General features: G+C 31.6%; 1 long non-coding RNA gene across 1 annotated transcript in view; it reads left to right on the top strand.

The window, feature by feature from the left end:
* Positions 1–20065, top strand: part of LOC145305367 (uncharacterized) — a 52112-nt gene that overhangs the window by 27628 nt on the left and 4419 nt on the right. Inside the window, exon 2 of the long non-coding RNA XR_013874579.1 lies at positions 5222–5279. This is a non-coding gene — a long non-coding RNA (uncharacterized LOC145305367). The remainder of the gene's footprint in view (positions 1–5221; positions 5280–20065) is intronic.

Raw genomic sequence — 20065 nt, 5'->3', positions numbered from 1 at the left:
CTAAACCCGCAAATCAATAATACTGTTTCATCTTATTGAACAAAAAAATACCTGAGGTGTAAAAGTTTGAGGTAGTAAAACTATTATCTGCAGGTACGCTGTCCCTGTTCAGAGAACTAGGAAACCAAATAAATTTCTGTGAAATGAAAATGGTATTTTGACTTGATCTCCAGGGATCTTACGGGATAAGACGATGGAAGATAAGTTGATTTACATCCCCATCCATGATAAACATAATTTCCTATTGTGTAGATTGGTTTACAATTTTAAATACTTATAGTTTTCTAACAAAAAAATCTCTAAAAGTACCCAAAGTTATTTAGCCATTCACTAAAATTTGGGTACTAGTGTAAATTACAGTGCCATGTCCCCTCCCTCCCTCCCTCCCTCCCTCCCTCCCTCCCTCCCTCCCTCCCTCCCTCTCTCCCTCCCTGCATCATCTCACTCTGATCTGATTCTGATCATTGGATGAAAATTTCAGATGAAATTGAACCTTTCCTTCCTATATTCCTAGCAACACTTTACATTTATCTTTTTATGTTTAATAGTTTTTCCAGAGCTGGAGCTTTAAATCGTTTAGTGGTGTGCTAAATCGGGGCGATCCAGTTCACCCCGGTTTGGCGCGGCAATGACACTCGTTGAGTGCCATTGCCGCGCCACTGGGCGCGCTGGTTCGCCCATTCAATTTAGATTTGAAGATTGAAATCTAATAATATCTAGGTGCACCGAACTGGATCGCCCCGATTTAGCGCACCACTAAACGATTTAAAGATCCAGCTCAGTATGGCCTTGAAACCAATTAATATCCCGCTTGAATAGAACCAGTTCTCATCCATTCTGAAAAATTATGTCTAGCATTGTATTATATCCAGTTTTCTAAGGGGCTAAAAACTGGCTTTTATCTCATAATTGTACATTTTATATCATCGGAAAGCTGTTTATAATACTGTATGACTTCGAAACCGATTAATATCCGCTGGATTAGATCGTGTTGTTAGCCATCCTGAAAAATCATTTATAACATATCATTACGAATATTGAAAAAAAAAACATGAAATTAATACCAGTTTTCATCTTAATATCAGTGGAAAGATGTCTCTAATACAATGGCATGAATAACCACTTTTGAGTTGTAGTATTACATAAATTTTGTTTTGTTAGCTTCATGGGCCAACAAAACGAGGATCAATATGAATTTATTTCATTTTTTGTAGAAAATATTTTTTCATTGTTGCTCAGAACCAGATTCGAAGCAATTCAATTAAATTATAACATATAATAAAAATTGAAACATTATTTTCACTGAGATCTTCTAAAACTGAAAAAAGTACAAATATTTTATATTTTCTTTCTAGGATTTTTATAACAACCAATTAGTTAAGAATAATATATTGAACTATAAAATTCTAAAAATTCATTTAATTATTGATATTGTTATGTACCAAGAAAAAAAACAGAAAAATATTTTATTTCAATTTATAACATATTTAACATGAATCCAATTTATTGACAAGGGGGAGGGTCAAGTGATTCACCCCCCCCCCCCCCCCACACACACAAGGAAAATAAGTTTTTAACATATGAGGGGACAAATTCGCTCAAAAAAACAGCATATGACGTCATAAAAATGAAGGATTATCCATCTCTTTTTTAAGGGTTTTCTTTCCCACTCCTCCTCTCCTCGTCCATCATTTTTATGACGTCAGAATTTTTTTGAGAACTTTGTCCCCTCACTTAAACATATTAGATTATTCCCCCTCCAAAACTCATCAAACAATTTTTTTGGCGCTTACAAAAAAGCTTGAACGTCCGTGATTGAAAATACATTTTTTCTTGTCAATTACCTACCCTTGAAAATTCCAATTTTAGGCATGCATTAAAGTTTTGTTCTTTTTTAACAAGTTCTAAACTAAATAATAAAAATCACCAAATACCTCTAATAATAAAAAATGTTCTGTTTTATAATACTTGATAATCAGGGATCTAGCGGGATAAGACAATGGCAGATAAATTGATGTACATCCCCAATGATGATTTACAAAATTACCTGTTCACTAATCTTAATGAACCAACCAATCAAAATTCAATAAAAGTCCCCAAAGTTGTAAAGCCAACTAATAAGAAAACATTACTATAAAACTTTGAGGACTAGTGTAATAAACAACGCAATGTTCCCTTCCTCCCTGGTTGAAAATATTACATATTAATGTGTGGAACAGTTTGCAATGAAAGATTTGCAAAGAGCATTACAATCAAATATTTGGTATTGTAACATAAAATTATATAACATTTGTCCTATTAAACTATATTTTTCTATAGGCAATGTTTTTCTATCCGTAAATGATAGCTCTCATCGTTAATTAGGCATGTTAAGATTGTCCTATCGGTTTCAAACTTAGAATGATGTTTTTTGAAAAGTGAAGATACAATTTAGGAATATATAATTGATCCTATTTTACTTGATTTTTGGTATATAGATTCCTTGGACCATTAGGTATAATGATGTAAACGAAGAATCTCTATTATCAAGTCTTAAACTATAAGTATTGCAATACTGAACACCCTGAAATAAAGTACTTTTGGAATAGATATATACCGAATTTGATTCCTCTAGAGCAATACAGACAGACCGACGGACTATATAATTTAAAGAGAAGCTTCAAAATAATTAAGAATATATTTGTCAATTCAGCTCAGTTTCTGTCTTAAACATATTTTCTTTTTTTTATATATAATCTTCGAGAAATTAGATTTTCTTTGGTAGAAATCTTTTCTTTATATACTTTTACTTTAGATAATTTTAATATTTTTATTCTAGTGACTTTGCTCGTAGCCTATCGTGGACTTCCACATAAAAGGTTCCCCAAACTTGTAATTTAAGTTTTAAAAAAATATATGTAGAGAAAAAAAAATTTGGCGGTGGGAATAGGGTAAAATTTTTCTAGAGGCTTTTTCTTTATGAGGGTCTATATATTTCCTTGCAGATTAGCGAAAAAAATTCACAGAACCCATGTTAAGCTTCCAGGAAAGTGATTGGTCAAGCCGTTTACAAGATCCTCTTAGACATGCACACACAAACAATACACTAATGTCAAAAATATACTGTAATTTGTATGTATAAATATAATATTTACTTTTAAAATAAAATTCAAAGTTCACATTTTAAGGAAAAATTAAAAAAGATTGATAAGAAAATGCATTGGAGGTCTATTATACATAAATCTTTCTAACAAAAATGTTTTGTTACACTTTTTAGGTCACTCCTTACGTTAAGTTTTTTATAAAAAAAATGAAGCCCTTTATAGTGCCTATGCAAATGACGTCATATTAGAATAGTCCGTTTTTCTAATATGTCGTAATTAATGATTTTTCGGCCAAAAAATTTAGATTTTAGCGCCTATAATAAAAGGGTATAAATCTAAAAACTTTTGGCCTAAAAATCCCAAATTTTATTATAAAAGAATAGTTAACTATTATAATATGACGTCATTTTTCATGGCACTATAAAGATCTCATTAAAAAACGAAGTACTGCAGTACGGTTTTAAATTAATTCAGCTAAAAGTTTTAAAAAAAAAATGATTTAAAGATTTTTCATAAAATTAATTCCTTTTCCTGATTTTCTTTTATTTTGTTTGCATAGCCTGTATATGTCAAAGAATATAATAAATACAGATAAATCTCAGAATTGTTTGTTTTGACGTTATTGTTCTATTATTAGAGCTTCTCTTAATGCTTTAACCTTCTTTTACTTAAAATTTAAGTAGTTTTTATCTATTGCTTCGCCCCTAGGATTTAGGGGAGGGCTGGGAAAGTGATAGAAATAGCTTGAAACCACACCAAGACATTTATAAAAAAAATTCTGATAAGTAAAGCCTATTGAAACAAGCATATCCTAGCTTTAGCTTTAGACAAAAAAAAACTTACTACTTTAAATATTAGAATAGGACTATTAAATTTTAGATTTCTCAATTTTAGAATGTTTTATCCAATATTATTTTAGGCCTATGTTTGGAGTGATATAATAAATCAAATATTACTATCATTTTTCTATGCATATTTGTTTTGCTTATGCATACATCTTATTAAGTCAACAGGCTGGAAGATAAATAGTTAGTAGATAGAGCGATAGATAGACATTAGATAGAAAGATAGATAGTCAATGGATAGAAAGTTGGTCGATAGAAAGTAAGACTTTGGATAGATAATTGTTTTGCTTATGAATACATCTTAGTAAGTCAACAGGCTTTAAAGATAGATAGTTATTAGATAGAAAGATAGATAGTTGGTAGATAGAAAGATAGATAGTCAATCGATAGAAAGTAAGACTTTGGATAGATAATTGTTTTGCTTATGCATACATCTTATTAAGTCAACAGGCATAAAAGATATATAGTCATAGGATAGAAAGATAGATAGGTGGTAGATAGAGAGATAGATAGTTAGTAGATAGAAAAATAGAGTTTGGATAGATAATTGTTTTGCTTATGCATACATCTTATTAAGTCTACAGGCTTAAAAAATAGATAGTTGGTAGATAGAAAGATAGATAGTTAATAAATACAAAGATAGATAGTTTATAGATAGAAAGATAGACTTTGTATAGATAATTGTTTTGCTTATGCATACATCTTATTAAGTCAACAGGCTTTAAAGATAGATAGTTATTAGATAGAAAGATAGATAGTTGGTAGATAGAAAGATAGATATTTGGTAGATAGAAAGATAGACTTTGGATGGATATTTGTTTTGCTTATGCATACTTCTCATTAAGTCAACGGGCTGGAAAAAATAGATAGTCAAAAGAAAGAAAGATAGAGAGTTAATAGATAAAAGATAGATAGTTAATAGATACAAAGATAGATAGAGAGATAGATATTCGATAGATATTTGTTATGCTTAAGTATACATCTTATTAAGTCAACAGGCTAGAAAAATAAATAGTTAATAATAGAAATATATAGGTATAGTGTTTACTGTATATAAAGAGAGATAAATTGTGTTGAAATGTAAAGATAGATTTTGTAAATAAATATGTTCCTAAATAGTATCATATATTGAAGCAATTTTGCAAGAAACTTAGTTTTGACATCTATGTCAATATTGTACTAAATAAGTTCTATTACTCTAAAAGTATCAGTGTTCGTTGCAACTTTGCTTTTATGGATGTTGTGATTCTTATTATTTGTCTTTTTTTCAGGCGTAAATTTTTTTTTTTTTAGATTGGGGCCTATTTTTTCTGTTTCTGTGTTGCCTTCCCACAACTGCTAGAGTAACCAGGTAAGATTTTCACATTTTTACTAGCGAAGCTACTCTATAACTCACTTTGTCTATCCATCAGCCAGGGGAAATGGGATTTTCTCAGCTGCTATTAAAGACAGAAAGCTGAAATTTTTAATAAAGATTAATACAATATGCATTATTTTGTAAGTCTGTCTGTCGATAATTCTTCTAGAAGAGAAGGGGAGGGGGGAGTGAAAATGATTAAGAAAACAGATATATCACAAACTACCATTCTTCAAACTTATCCCCAACAATTTTAGTAATTTACTAAATGAATTTCGTTGATCATAATTAAAATTTAAAATAGTACCCATATTTTGCGAGCTAACGAATAAGATGATGTTGTCAAAACTGTTTGTATTAGTATAATTTGCAGTGAAATGTCCCCTCCCTCCCTGCCACCTTGGATAAAATGCATAATTGCACTCAGTTTGACCTAAGCAAAGCATTTGACAGCAAGACAAATATTGGAACAATTGCTATGGCGCCGGTGTCCATTCATTGCAGCATATTATTGACCTCAAAATAGTTACATATCCTCGAATAAAGTAGTTAAGTTTTTTGTCTGAAGCTTGAGATTTTAGTAACTACTGATCAAGGGAAGCTTTGCATCGTTCTTATAATGGTTTAATCATTTTAATGCTATTTTATTTCGCAATTAAGCATTGGGCTAGTTTTTGGGGGTTTTTTTACCCCCTTTTATTACAGAGCCCTTAGATCCTTAGGAAAAAGCCTCTAGTAATTGATAATCCTATGCTATAAAGTGGTAAGTTATGTGAATCTGTGTGCTTGTATATCTGATAAGATCTCGTAGATGGCTGTTGGATCGCTATCGTAGCAATTAGAGGGAAAGGACAATTTTTGCTGTGTTTATAATATAATTTTCTAATGGAAAACAGGTGCGGTTGTGAATGCCCACCTGCTATGTTTAACTTTCTTTTACAAAATGCTATTTATTTCAAACTTATTTGGTACAGATTATATAGCAATTTCAAGGAAATCCATCTACCTGAAACTTTCTTCCGAAGGTTCAAAATAAATATCATAAAGATAAGACTTATGTAATGTCTTTTTTTAAAATTAAAAGTGTCGTTTTAAAATTACTTAAGAATTAACTAGCAGCATTCTTTCTGTTTGCATTTAAATGTATGTTATATAACCATGATCCCATGTTCAAAATGCTTATTTTCCACTTCAAAAAATATTACATTCGTGTTACATAATTTTTCCAGATTTTTTATCTCCGCTTTCAAAGATTATTTTTTCTCGGAGAAATAGTCAAAGTAAAACTATATCAGCCTGAACTCAAAACCTTTCAATCCTTTAATCTTCCCAATAGTCTAGATTTTTACAGTAAGGAACTTAAATTTGTTATTGTAATCTTATTTAGCTAATATGCTATTATCTTGTAGCGTATTTAAATGCGTAGTTGAGTAGCCAGTCTCTTCCTGTATGTAAGAAAATCTTAGATTTTCCAGATTATTTTTAGGCTTCTAGTATCTGCTAGAACAATTTGCGAACATTACGTCAGTCATTTTCCCGTTAGATTCCAATTAGAAAAAAATACTTTTTTTACCTTAGAAGTCCCATTCATGTTTTTGTTGTTGAAGCAACACTCGTATCAAATCAAGAATATAAAAAAGAAAACTGTAGCTCACTTTACTACACTATGATTTATGCAAAGTCCCTACTGGTGTATTAGAATATTCTATTCTATAACCTGACTCTCAAATCAATGTCTAAAGAAAAAATGTTTTAAAACTTTGTAAACCTGGCGAAAAGCAGATAAATAAAGTCAATATCGGAAAAACTTCACCGAATATTAAGAAAGAGGGGTAACACAGCCCCGTTGTCACCTTCATGGAGTAGTTAGAATAAGGGATAACACAGCCCAATATCCGCTCCATGAAGAAGTTAGAAAGAGGGAGAACAAAGCCCGATATCCACTCCATGGAGTAGGTAGAAAGAGGGGTAATACAACCTGATATAACCTTATAATTTTTATGGAGTAGTTAAAAAGTGGGGTAACACAGCCCGATATAACCTTCATGGAGTCGTTAGAAAGAGGGGTAACACAGCCAGATATTACCTTCATGGAGTAGTTAGAAAGAGGGGTAACACAACCCAATTATACCTCCACGGAGTAGTTAGAAAGAGGGGTAATACAGCCCAATATCCCCTTCATGTAGTAGTTACAAAGATGGGTAACACAACCTGATATAACCTTATAATTTTCATGGAGTAGTTAAAAAGTGGGGTAACACAGCCCGATATAACCTTCATGGAGTCGTTAGACAGAGGGGTAATACAGCCCAATATCCCTTTCATGGAGTAGTTAGAATAAGGGATAACACAGCTCAATATCCGCTCCATGAAGAAGTTATAAAGAGGGAGAACAAAGCCCGATATCCACTCCATGGAGTAGTTAGAAAGAGGGGTAATACAGCCCAATATCATCTTCATGAAGTAGTTACAAAGATGGGTAACACAACCTGATATAACCTTATAATTTTCATGGAGTAGTTAAAAAGTGGGGTAACACAGCCCGATAAAACCTTCATGGAGTCGTTAGAAAGAGGGGTAACACAGCCAGATATTACCTTCATGGAGTAGTTAGAAAGAGGGGTAACACAACCCAATTATACCTCCACGGAGTAGTTAGAAAGAGGGGTAATACAGCCCAATATCCCCTTCATGGAGTAGTTACAAAGATGGGTAACACAACCTGATATAACCTTATAATTTTCATGGAGTAGTTAAAAAGTGGGGTAACACAGCCCGATATAACCTTCATGGAGTCGTTAGAAAGAGGGGTAATACAGCCCAATATCCCTTTCATGGAGTAGTTAGAAAAAGGGGTAACACAGCCCGATATAACCTTCATGGAGTCGTTAGAAAGAGTGGTAACACAACCCGATATCACCTTCATGGAGTAGGTAGAAGTGGGGTAATACAGCCCAATATTCCCTTCATGGAGTAGTTAGAAAGAGGGGTAATACAGCCCAATATCCCCTCCATGGAGTAGTTAGAAAGAGGTGTAACACAGCCTGATATAACCTTATAACCTTCATGGAGTAGTTAGAAAGTGTGGTAACACAGCCCAATATAAACTTCATGGAGTAGTAAGAAAGTGGGTTAACACAGCCAAATATAAACTTCATGGAGTAGTTAGAAAGTGGGGTAACACAGCCCATTATAACCTTCATGGAGTGGTTAGAAAGAGGGGTAACACTGTCCGTTATCAGCTGGTTGGAGTAGTTAGAAAGAGGGGTAACATAGCCCAATATTACCTGGGTTAGCAGAAATTAATTGCTTTAGTAGCATAACTACTCCTCGAAATTTCTCGGCTGCTATGAATGATATATTGCTACCAAAATAAAGAAATATATTTGTTGTTTATATGTCAGTATTGCTATTGGGGGACTGATTCCCATCCTTGTTTAATATTTTGTTTGCTAAATAGTACATAATATTTTTACTTTTAATTTCTATTGAAATTGTTCATTTTGTTTTGAAATATGAGAACAATATGATAATTTACATATATGAATAACAAACAGAATTTTTAGGTTATATAAATAGTAAAAATTTTAATAATATTATCAGAGATATATGTTTTTTTTTATGAAAATTTAAGATTAAGATTTTTTAGTCATATCTCCTTTTCCCCTTGTCAAAAGAAATTAAATTCATAACAAAATAAAACCCTAAAAGGGTTTGTTTGTGAAAAAAAAACTTATGGGCAAAGGAAAGAAAAAAATAGTTTTGGGGGTGGGAGGGTTACACTCACTTAACTTAATTATTGTGAAGCCCTTTTTGGGAGTAGTCCAGCAATTAGCAATTAACCATGAACTTTTGGACTTAAGTTAAGGTCAATAAAATATTTTGTCAAAAATGTCTAAGTTTACACTAATACAGTACCCCCCCCTCCTTGACAAATTATTTCTGCATATATGCCAACAATATCCCTCCAGGCTTATAGTCAAGAATTCCTCCCCTCCCTCTCCTTCTCATAAATAATAAATTGATGGGGTCTTTAACGCAAAAGTCATAAATAAGATAGTAGCCATCTTTGTAGATCTTTATTAGAAAGTGGTCCACTATTTACTTCATGGGGACATCAACAATTGTCATATAGCGCCATATATCCTTCATCTTGGAACTAACTTCGCTTGGAGGAGGGAGGTTGGGGGGTTGGTTGGTTCACTATGTTTTATGAAACATCGTCCATTCCCCATATAATGTAAGAATTTTAAGACCATTAAAACATGACCATCTAAATGTCTTACAGTGTATGCTCTTGGAATATTTATTCAATTTTATGTTAAAAATGTGAAAAATTTTGTAATATCAGACTTTGTAATTCTTATATTACAAGGAAAGAAGAGAAATATGAAACAAAGTTTAAGTAATGAAATTACATTTACATAGTATTACATAACTTTTTACAATATAAATTTCATAACAGTATTTCTTCAATATTAAAAAAAATGTTTTATTCTTTTTTTTGGATTTCTACTGTTTAATTTCAGAGCCTTGGAATGTTTTATGGGATGTTGTCATCCTTGTTCATTTATAATTGCAAAAGTGCTGAGTAATTTATTTTAAACTTGCAGCTGCACCCCTAGCATCTAGGGAATCTATATTCCAAGGTAAAGGGGTGGAAAAGAAAATTGCCCAAAATTTAAAATTATTTTTTTTAAAATTGAGAACTCATAGGGTTCAGTAGTTCTGGAAATCTTAAGCTTCAGACAAAAAAAATCCTTAATTCTTTATGTAATAGGATGTGTTTGTTTGTGTTTGTCACGGTTTCCAATGATGTTTCATTGATTGACTGACATATCTTAGTTATAGAGTAGCATTACTACTAAAAACATATGTTATTGTACTGCAGCAATAAAATATAGTATCAAATATAAAAGCCAATATATGAAGAACTACCATCTTGTCATCCTTCACTGGTGTTCAGTCATTATCCAACATTTTGCATAATTTGATGATAATGTCACGTTTATTTGTTAAAATAAACATGTTTCCATCATTCAGAGAAATCTTGACTTTAAAAATGGCTGACATTCAGCTTTTTTATGGCTTTTAGTAAATACAATTAAATGTACTAATGGTATGATAGCAGATTCGCTTCATGAATCTTGTAATTTTACCCAAAAAAACTGATTAAACAGTAAAGTTTTCAATAGTTTTAAATTTATTCCTGGCTCTTGCCCAAATGTTCTATCTGGATTCTTAACTAAACTTTTGTATCTTCTCTTCTATATATTTCCAGAGTAGAGTGCATAATGTGATAATATGTGGAAGTTAGAGCACACCTCCTTCACTTATTCTTGTAAAATTTTTACAGTGCACAGTTATTATGTTGATAAAGATACAGGGATAAGTGTAGTGAAGATAAATCCTCAAATAAAAAAATTAAAAAGCCTTAAACTATTCTGGAAACTAGGTGAATCTTCTTAAAAATGGAGAGCTCCATTGGTTCAGTAGTTACCGAAATTTCAAACTACGGACCTTAAATCTTACAACTTTATATAATAGGACTATAATTCCGCTATCATCGAAGGGCTCTGTATTCAAAGGAACAGAGCGGGGCTAAGAAAATAGCTTAAAACCATTTAAATCTGACAATAAAACAGCCTAAACCACCCCAGGACCTATGTGAAGCATATGTATAATAGAGAACCGGTTCAGTAGTTATTGAGATTTAAGCTATACCGATAATACTTTATATAATTTGATAACAAAATAAAAAAATAATAAAAATTTCATATGGTATATGCCTATATCCCTGAAAGTTATTGCCTTTTCCTTTTATCAAACATATTTGAAAATCATTCTACACTGATGGCTCAACAATGGGATATAGTAATAGAACAATGGAAGAAAAGGTAGTCTTCCTCTCAACTATTTTAAATGATTTAATTTTTTCATACAAATATTTAGTAAAAGATTTATTAATGAAGATTTCGAAAGTTCGAAACCACAATTAAATATTAATTGCAGAAAAAATATGCCTTTATTACTGAACAGTTTAAAAACTTGTAGCTTCACCTATAGCCTAGGGGCTTTATGAAAGAAATAACAATCTCATGGGAAATAATAGCATAAAACAATGTTAAGATTTCAATTGTTTAGATAGCCTAAAACTAACCCGCAACCCATGGAAAAAAAAGGGGGCGAAGCCATAAGGCAGACTTCTACATTATAGGAATAGAAATATCTAAAAATAAACTAAATGTGTGTAAGTCAGTATTTTTAGTTTTAATTGTATACAAATGTGAAAGAAAGGATTCTTACCTTAGAATACAAAATAAAGAGACCGCGATTTAGATTATTTAGATATGTTTTATATGTTAATTTAGTTAGGTTATAATAATCATTAAGTTTAGCTAACAATTGTACATTAACTTTAGCTATCAATTCAACATTAAGATCGTTCTAAAAGAATGCTTTAAGGTGTCTGAAAATATTACAAGTCAGTCATAATTAAATCAAACAATCCTTAAAAGCATAAAGATCACAAAGAAAAACTATTAATCACAATAAGAATAACATATTAATAATGATTACAATTCAGTTTTAACCCTATCACATTGGAAGTCAAAGGACAATTGAATGTATGTACATGTAAACAAAAGTCAGCTGATGACAGAATGTGATTCACATACATGATTGCTGCATAGGATATTAATGGGTTAAATGTCGTCTTTTGTGATAAAATGATATTATGAGTAAGGCAATAATTTAAACAAATATAATTTTGTTACAACAAACTCATTAATTAGAGATTATACCAGGTATATTCAGGGATAGACAAATGGGCGATAAATTGTTGTAATTACACAGTCCCCAAAGTTTTATAATAATGTTTTCTTATTCATTTAGCACATTTATTGTTTGATTGTATTTATTTCAATCACTGATTGTAATCTACATAAGAGGTAAATTTGTGTGTCATCATTGGAGATGTGCATTAATTTATCGCCATTGTCTTATCTTATAGATCCTTGATGTTAATAAAACTTTGGGTACCAGTGTAATTTATATTCCAATATCCCCTCCCTCCCTGGATTATATAGAGCAATTAACCTTGCAGGATAGAGCCAGATATTGTTGGTGGTGTCAGGGACAGGGTACCTCAAGAAAACCTTTTTTTTGCAGCGGCAGCCAATTAAGAGTTTTCAGTCCAAACGTTATATAATATAATGTAACTATTTTTCATTTTGGTCCAAAGTTAAAAAAGTAGGACAAGTATATCCTCCATTTGATTTCAGTTTTAAATGGGAAAAGTAAAAAATTAAGGGGGTGGATTGATATTAAAATGTTTCCCTCAAAGTCCCAAGCGAACAAAGATACCCATCTCCTTATTTATTGAATAAATTGTAAATAAGGAAAGATTATTTTTTTAGCTTTTCCTAACCCCTGCGGGGCCTATACCTTCGGGACCAAAACCTATGCCCTGAACCCAATATAACCTAATCTAACCTGACCTAAAGTAAAACATAAATACAATCACCCCTACCCTCACTACTTATTTTCAAGTTATTCAAAAAATATTTGGGGGTCCTTGTTCAACTAAGAATTTAAAGGGAAACCACTGCAGTTGCATTGTCTTGTTGTGACCTATCCCTGTTTGTAGTATAAGCAGACAGATAAATAGATTATGCCGGTAAATTTGATAAAGTTCAGACAAACATAACAAGAATAACAACATACATAAGTAGCGAAGATCAGAAATTTAAGGCAAAAAAAGAAATATATAGTAAAAGAAGTCAAGAAAATTAATCCATAACAGAAATCAAATGGAAGGACATAAGGACAAAGTAAGTCATAGAATAGATTCTGAATGGTCGAAGGAATTATCACAATAAACTTCAGCCGTCTATCTGAAATAGTGGCATAGTAAAACACATTGGTCATATAGAAATCGATCATATCTTGTTGCATTACCGAAAAGCAGACAGATTTTATGATCATTAGTCAATTGAATCTTTACAAAACAAAGATAACAACATCCACAAAAGCGAAGCACTGAAACGGTAGGACAAAAGGACATTAACACTTATATAGTGTCAGAACTGAATAATCAGAATATAAATGTATAAGAGTCGAAGCAAAATTCTAAGTAAATTTGTTGAAAAACTGCTTATTTATGGACTTACTTACATTTTTAGGACTTGATTATAGAGTCGCTTCGCTTATAACATTATACTTGTTGTCCCAGGAATCAACATACCAAAAATCAGATCAATCGGATAATTAGATCACATAAAAATTTGTTGTTAAAAAAGTAAAAAAATCAATATGTTAAAAATGGACGTATGGACATTCTTGTATTGATTATAGATTTGCTACGCTTTCTAAATCGTACCTAACTACTAGGGGAATCACCATGCAAAGTTTGAAATCATTAGGACAATTCTAACATGCCTAAATTAATAAAAAAAAGCTATCCGTTTGTGACGGACGGACGTACCATAATTATAGAAAAGCTTCGCTTTTAAAAATCATCAGTCCATCATTATATCATCAATCATATCTTTAAGAGATGGAGAAAGCAGATCTAACGGGACAGATGAACGGGCATACGATCGGACTGATGGACAGATGGACGGATATAGGGACGGAAGGACAGAATGATGGATCAACGTAGAGCCAATAGTACATGCGGACGGGAACAGAGACAGACAAAATGAATCTAGAGAAGCTTCGCTGATTAAAACTTTACAATAAACCATAATTGTGTGCTTTTGACCCAGTTATCAATTTCAAATACTGAACATCATTCTCTCTATATTTCTCATTTCTCTCTCTCTCTCTCTCGCTCTCTATATACCCATCCATCTATCTTTCTTGATGCATACTATTATCTATATTATTTGATATTAGTGGATATTTTAAGAGATTTCTGCATACTCTAGTAAATGTTTCTCCTAGCTGGCTATAATAACGATACCCCCTACCCTATTTCTTCCCCTAAGAATGCAATGGAGCAAAGTATTGACCAATATCTAAAGTCTATATTAGCAACCCAAATTGACGACAAAAATTCCCCTGTCACAATATCCACGTATTCCATATCCATTTTAATTTCTATTTTGTTCCATCTCTCACAAACTTTTCTCAAAATTTTGAACTCTTTTGCAGTTTGTACAAGGAATTGAAATTAAATGTAACAGTTTTATCCAGGGATATAAGGGAAAGAACAAATTAAATTGGTGTAAATTCCGAATGATGATTAACAAAATTACTCCTTTTTCAGAATAAAACTACTTGATTGAAAAGTTTGGACACTACATAGTTTGGAAACAACTTATCAAAATTTAAAGAAAATATCAAAAGTTTTTATGCTAACAAATGAGATTATATAGATTTGGGTACCAGTGTAATTTACAGTCTATTGTCCCCTCCCTCCATGGATCTATGTCAACTGTATTATTTGGTTGGGGGGTATTTCTTTGCTGGGGAAATTTCTCTTGGGATAGTAATGGTACGCAACACTAAATCAGGTATAAACCATCCCAGAACCTCTGAGAAGCTACATTAAAATGGAGAACAATATTGGTTCAGCGGTTAGCAAGATCCTTCGGTACACACATCCTGTTACTTTTATATACGGATATGTTATTGTTCGTTTGTGCCTTTATGACTGTTATCATCCTTGTTATTACAAAATACAAAGATATAATCTAAAGCACCCAAAACAATTTGAACATCTAAAATAGAATCTAAATTGGTAATCCAATTTGGGGTAATAAAAATCATTTTGGGAAAGCAAAGCTTTTCTATAATTAGGGTCGGTCCGTCCGTCTGGAACGGATAGCTTTTTACGTTAATTTAGGCATGTTAGAATTGTCCTATCGATTTCAAACTTTGCACGGTGATTCCTGTAGTAGTTAGGTAAGATTTATAAAGCGTAAGAACACTATAATCGTTACCTGAATGTTCGTACCTTTATTTTAAACATGTTGATTTTTAACTATTTTAACAAAAAAATTTATGTGATAATAATAATCTGATTGACCTAATTTTTGGAATACTCATTCCTAGGACAACAAGCTACAATGTTGTAAGCGAAGCATCTCTATAATCAATTCCCAAAAATGTAAGTATTTCCTTATTTATTATCCTGTATTTAAACAGTTTTTCAGCTAACTTATAACTAATAATTTTTTCGACTTTTATACAATTATATTCTAATTGTTCAGTTCTGACACTATGCAAGTGTTAATGTTCGTTTGTCCTACCATTTAGAGCTTCGCTTTTATGAATGTTGTTATCCTTGTTATTCCAAATATAATCCAAGAAAAATGGATGCAATTTTGGTTAACTTAATTAAATTGAATATAATCTAAATTCAATTAGAAACATAATTTTGTAAAAAGTTAGTTTAAACGCAAAGCATGTTACCAATTCTTATATTCTAGCAATTACAGCTATCTGTCACGGACGGACGTACTGACAAACGTACAGACCATCCCTAATTATAGGAACCTTAGCTTAAAAGTATCAAAAAAAGCATTGATTTTAAGCAAATTTATTTAAAACAGTACTAAATGGAATTGAATGCATTTATGTGTACTGTTTATTTGTAGATACATATATGTACTGTAAAAAATATCTTTTTTAAAGAGTATTAGTATTTATCGCATCGTATTACAGACAGCTTTCTGCGGATTGTAAAATGAAAAATCAAGTCCCTACTTGAGTGCAGAAATTCTCCACCCATCTTTTTAACTAAATAGAAAAAAATTAAGGGGGGGGGTAGTTTTTCTTGTATTAGTGTCCTACTGTAGGTAAGGTTTTATTGGGTAGATGGATTAGAGCCTTCCCCAGGGGTTAGACATAAAAAAATACCCCCACTTTTTATTTTCATATTTTTTCTAAAAAGGGGCTGGAATATCTGTGCCCGCTAGGTACTTTGAGTAAAATATCCAAAGTTCTTACAGTGCAGTGTATTGCTTATTAGCAGTAAAGTGTTTGTGTGTGTGTGTGTGTGTGTGTAGGGGGGTGGGGTCTATAAGTGTATATGTACATGACAGTTGAGGATCATACATCCAAACTTGTTTGCTGTTCTTTTGATGCATATTATGTATTAGTATGAGTTTTAATAGACATTAACATCTATGTATAAACATACAAACACTTTCATAGCATGGAACAGTGGATTGTTGATTAAACTGATGCCCAAAATTTTATAACCATCGTTCATTGCTCTTTGGCTCAAAAAAAATTTAGAAAGTTGATAAATTTAAATTGGATGGTTCTAAACTTTTCAGCCAATAATAATTTGAATCTACAGATGGAGTAATCATCAAGTATTATTTTCCTTAAAATCCTTGCTCTTATTGGTAAAAAATGCTTTAAGATTATTTCAATCGATCCATCAAGTTCAATTCATTTTTTTTTTTTTGAATATTTTGATATCTGTGTTAGTCTTAAAGATAATAGTTGTTAAAAAAAATACATTAAAATTTAATGTATATTTATTTTTATAACCACTTCAATTTAAAAAGAAATTACATAAAAATTATCTAAGAAAAAAATCTCCTTGAAATAAGAATCTTTACAAATCTTTTACCATGAAGGAATAGGGAATTGGCATCTGCTGAAAAAAAAACTATTTGAGGTTGAAAAAGATTTTTTTTAATTTTTGAGGGCTTCTATTTCTATTTGAAGGGTAGTGGTACACTAACCATCAAAAAAGTTAAAAATTATCCATGGGCCTATGAGAGATTGTAAAGGAGAACCATATCGGTTCAGCGGTTAGCTAGATCCTTCAGTACAGACAGACACACACACTGACAGATAAACATCCTGTTACTTTTCTATAATAAGGATATTTTTAGTTCACTGTTATAATTTTTCTTTAGATTTACTAATTTTCTAACCCATACATTTTTATTAGCTTTTATAAGTTTTAATGTTTACATAAGTTAAATTTTATTTTTAATGCAAGTTTTTTGAAAAACTTTTTTTATTTTCAAAAGTGAAGCTCTATAGTTGTATATTTCTTATGTGTGTCTCACACTTTCTTTAAATTTTTCTCCTATTATGTGGTAGTATTCTAGTCCTTCACAGTTCACTGCGTGATTTCCTTATATTTTCATTTTTTAGCTTGTAAGATTCAAGTTTTTATGACAGTACATGAAAGGAAAATAATCTTTTTTTTATTTTAAGGCCGTCTTTATAAAACTAATCTTTTTAGATTATTACTTTTTTATTTATGCCTGTTTTGGGCGGTTACGTTCTTGTTCATGGTTGCAAGTTGTATGTAGTTAAAAACTAGATGTTTATTTATTGTCTGGTGGGGATTATCTCAACAACAGTTCTGCGAATCCCACCAAAAAGCAGCCAAAACAGAAAGAATACTAAAAAAGAGTACAAACATCCATAAGTAGCAAAATAAAATAAAATCTTGGATGGCTAAAACAGATTAAAAGTTTGGATGTTCAGCGGTCATAAAAAAGAGTGAGCGAAAAAGAAAAAAGTATAATATATGTAATTCTTTGTAGCATGACTAACAGACGGGAAACACCGAGTAAGTTTTAAACTCGTTTTTTTAGCCAGCTATAAGTTTCACTTTACATGATATTCTCAGGGATCTAAAGGGAAAAGATAACGGCTGATTAATATATATTTGTCTCCAATAATCATACACAAAATTACCACTTCTGTAGATTACAATTAATAGTTGAAAGGTTAGGACACTCAACTTAATGAACCAACCAATCAAAATTTAACAAAAGTCCCCAATATTGTTAAGCCATAAACTGGTTTTTTTATCCAGCTATGAGTTTCACTTTACATGATATTCTCAGGGATCTAAAGGGATAAGATAACGGCTGATTAATATATATTTGTCCCCAATAATCATACACAAAATTACCACTTCTGTAGATTACAATTAATAGTTGAAAGGTTTGGACACTCAACTTAATGAACCAACCAATCAAAATTTAACAAAAGTCCCCAATATTGTTAAGCCAACGAATAACAAAACTTTGGGGACTAGTGTAATTAACAGCCCAATGTCCCCTCCCTTACTTTTTTAATCTACATATTCTTTCATGTAGTTTTGTAATCACACTTTACAATTGCGTAGCATATAAATGTTTAATGAGGATGGGAATTGTAATTCCATTATGGCTTCGAAACCGATTAATGTCCACTGGATTAGTACCGGATCTCGGTCATACTAAAAATTATGTATAGCATAGTTTACAACTAATTTTAGTTTTAATATTAAAATAAAAAATCCTAAAATAAATACCTATTTTGTGAGTCCAGGCCTTCGGCCCCTCGAGGCTAAAATATTTTGCTTAAATCTTATATTTTTTAATATCCGCGGAAAGCTCTCTATAATACGATGCGATAAATAACTATTCCAGTCACGAATTCTAGTCTCATACTACTATATATAGTTTCAAGGGTAGAGGACAATGTACATCCTAACTAGCGAAGCTCCTCTATAATTAAGTGGTGTCTTCTAGTTATCCGTCCTTTTGCAATAGTAATATACATATTTTTTTCTTTTGGACCACAGACAAACCCTCTAAAGAAAAAGTGAGGTTTTATTGCTAATCTTGGGTTAGGTTAGGTTGGGTTAAGTAAAGGAAAAAGAACCCTTCAGGGATAGTAGCCCATAAGGATGGGGCTCCACTCAGAGACTATAGATGATTTTTTTCTCAAAAATTAAAGACAAGCAAAGGGGTTTTGAAAGTAAAAAAAAGTTTTGAGTGAAACTATCTTCATTGGTAAATTGTTAAAATAGTTACTGCAAAACTTAGAAGTCATAAGGTTTTGTATGTGAAGGGTATTGTTTGGAAAAGGTGCAGTAAGAAATTCGAGTTATTTTTGATCGCAAAGTTTATCAATCAGAGGCGTGCACAGTTTTTTTTCAGGGGGGTGTAAACCTTGATGGGTAGGTGTTTAACCCCCTTTTTGCACAATCAATGTATCTAGGCATATAATAACTCATTCAATAGACAATCTTTTTGTGTTATAGATATTGTATAAATATTCGCCGATAAAATTCAAAACAAAATTATATGATTTACATTTATATATTGGTGCTTTTCCTGAAAGTGCTCATTGAACACTGACCAAATCACCTTATTTTTAAAATAAATAGAAAATTTGGTGAGGTTATTACTAAGGTTGGTCTATGCTTGTGTGGGGGTGTGGCCCTGCTGTAGCCTCGGGGGTTCGGAATTACGAGCGTGTAAGCAGACGTGTTGACCGTAATTATAGATAAGATTCGCTTATCTACACTTAACAATTTAACTAACGGTAGATTTCCAAAATTAAACATATAAACATAGAGCTGGAGAAGCGAAGCTACAATATAGCCGGGTAAAGTAAGGAGCATACTACACTTGCAATTCCCTAACCCTGTGGGGCTACCCAGTGCCAAATATAACCTGACCTAACATCTCCTAAAGTAAAAAACAAACAAATGATATAACCTAATTTCCTTTCAAAATAAGTAGGGGGGAAGTTCTTTGATGAACCAGGCACTTTGAAGAAAAACGCCACATTTCAAATGATTGCTTTGCATATTTCGAATCCATTTTGTTACATCCTAAATTATCTTCTTTTCTTGTAAACAAAAATGATTCTTCTATTATTTGTGTAATTCTTCTTATTCTTTTTTTCTTTCTCTCTTTCTGTCATTAAAACTAAGTTTTACTTTCAGCTTTTCAGAAATGTCGCTGTAGAAAAGATATCTTTAAAGTTCACTAGAATCCACAAAAAAAATATTTTTACAG

The sequence above is a fragment of the Acartia tonsa genome, chromosome 14 (assembly GCF_053477335.1).
Source record: "Acartia tonsa isolate MP-2025a chromosome 14, ASM5347733v1, whole genome shotgun sequence".
In the NCBI taxonomy this organism is placed as follows: Eukaryota; Metazoa; Arthropoda; class Copepoda; order Calanoida; family Acartiidae; genus Acartia; species Acartia tonsa.
The sequence above is the reverse complement of the archived record's forward strand: the minus strand, read 5'-3'. Positions and strand labels throughout refer to the sequence as shown.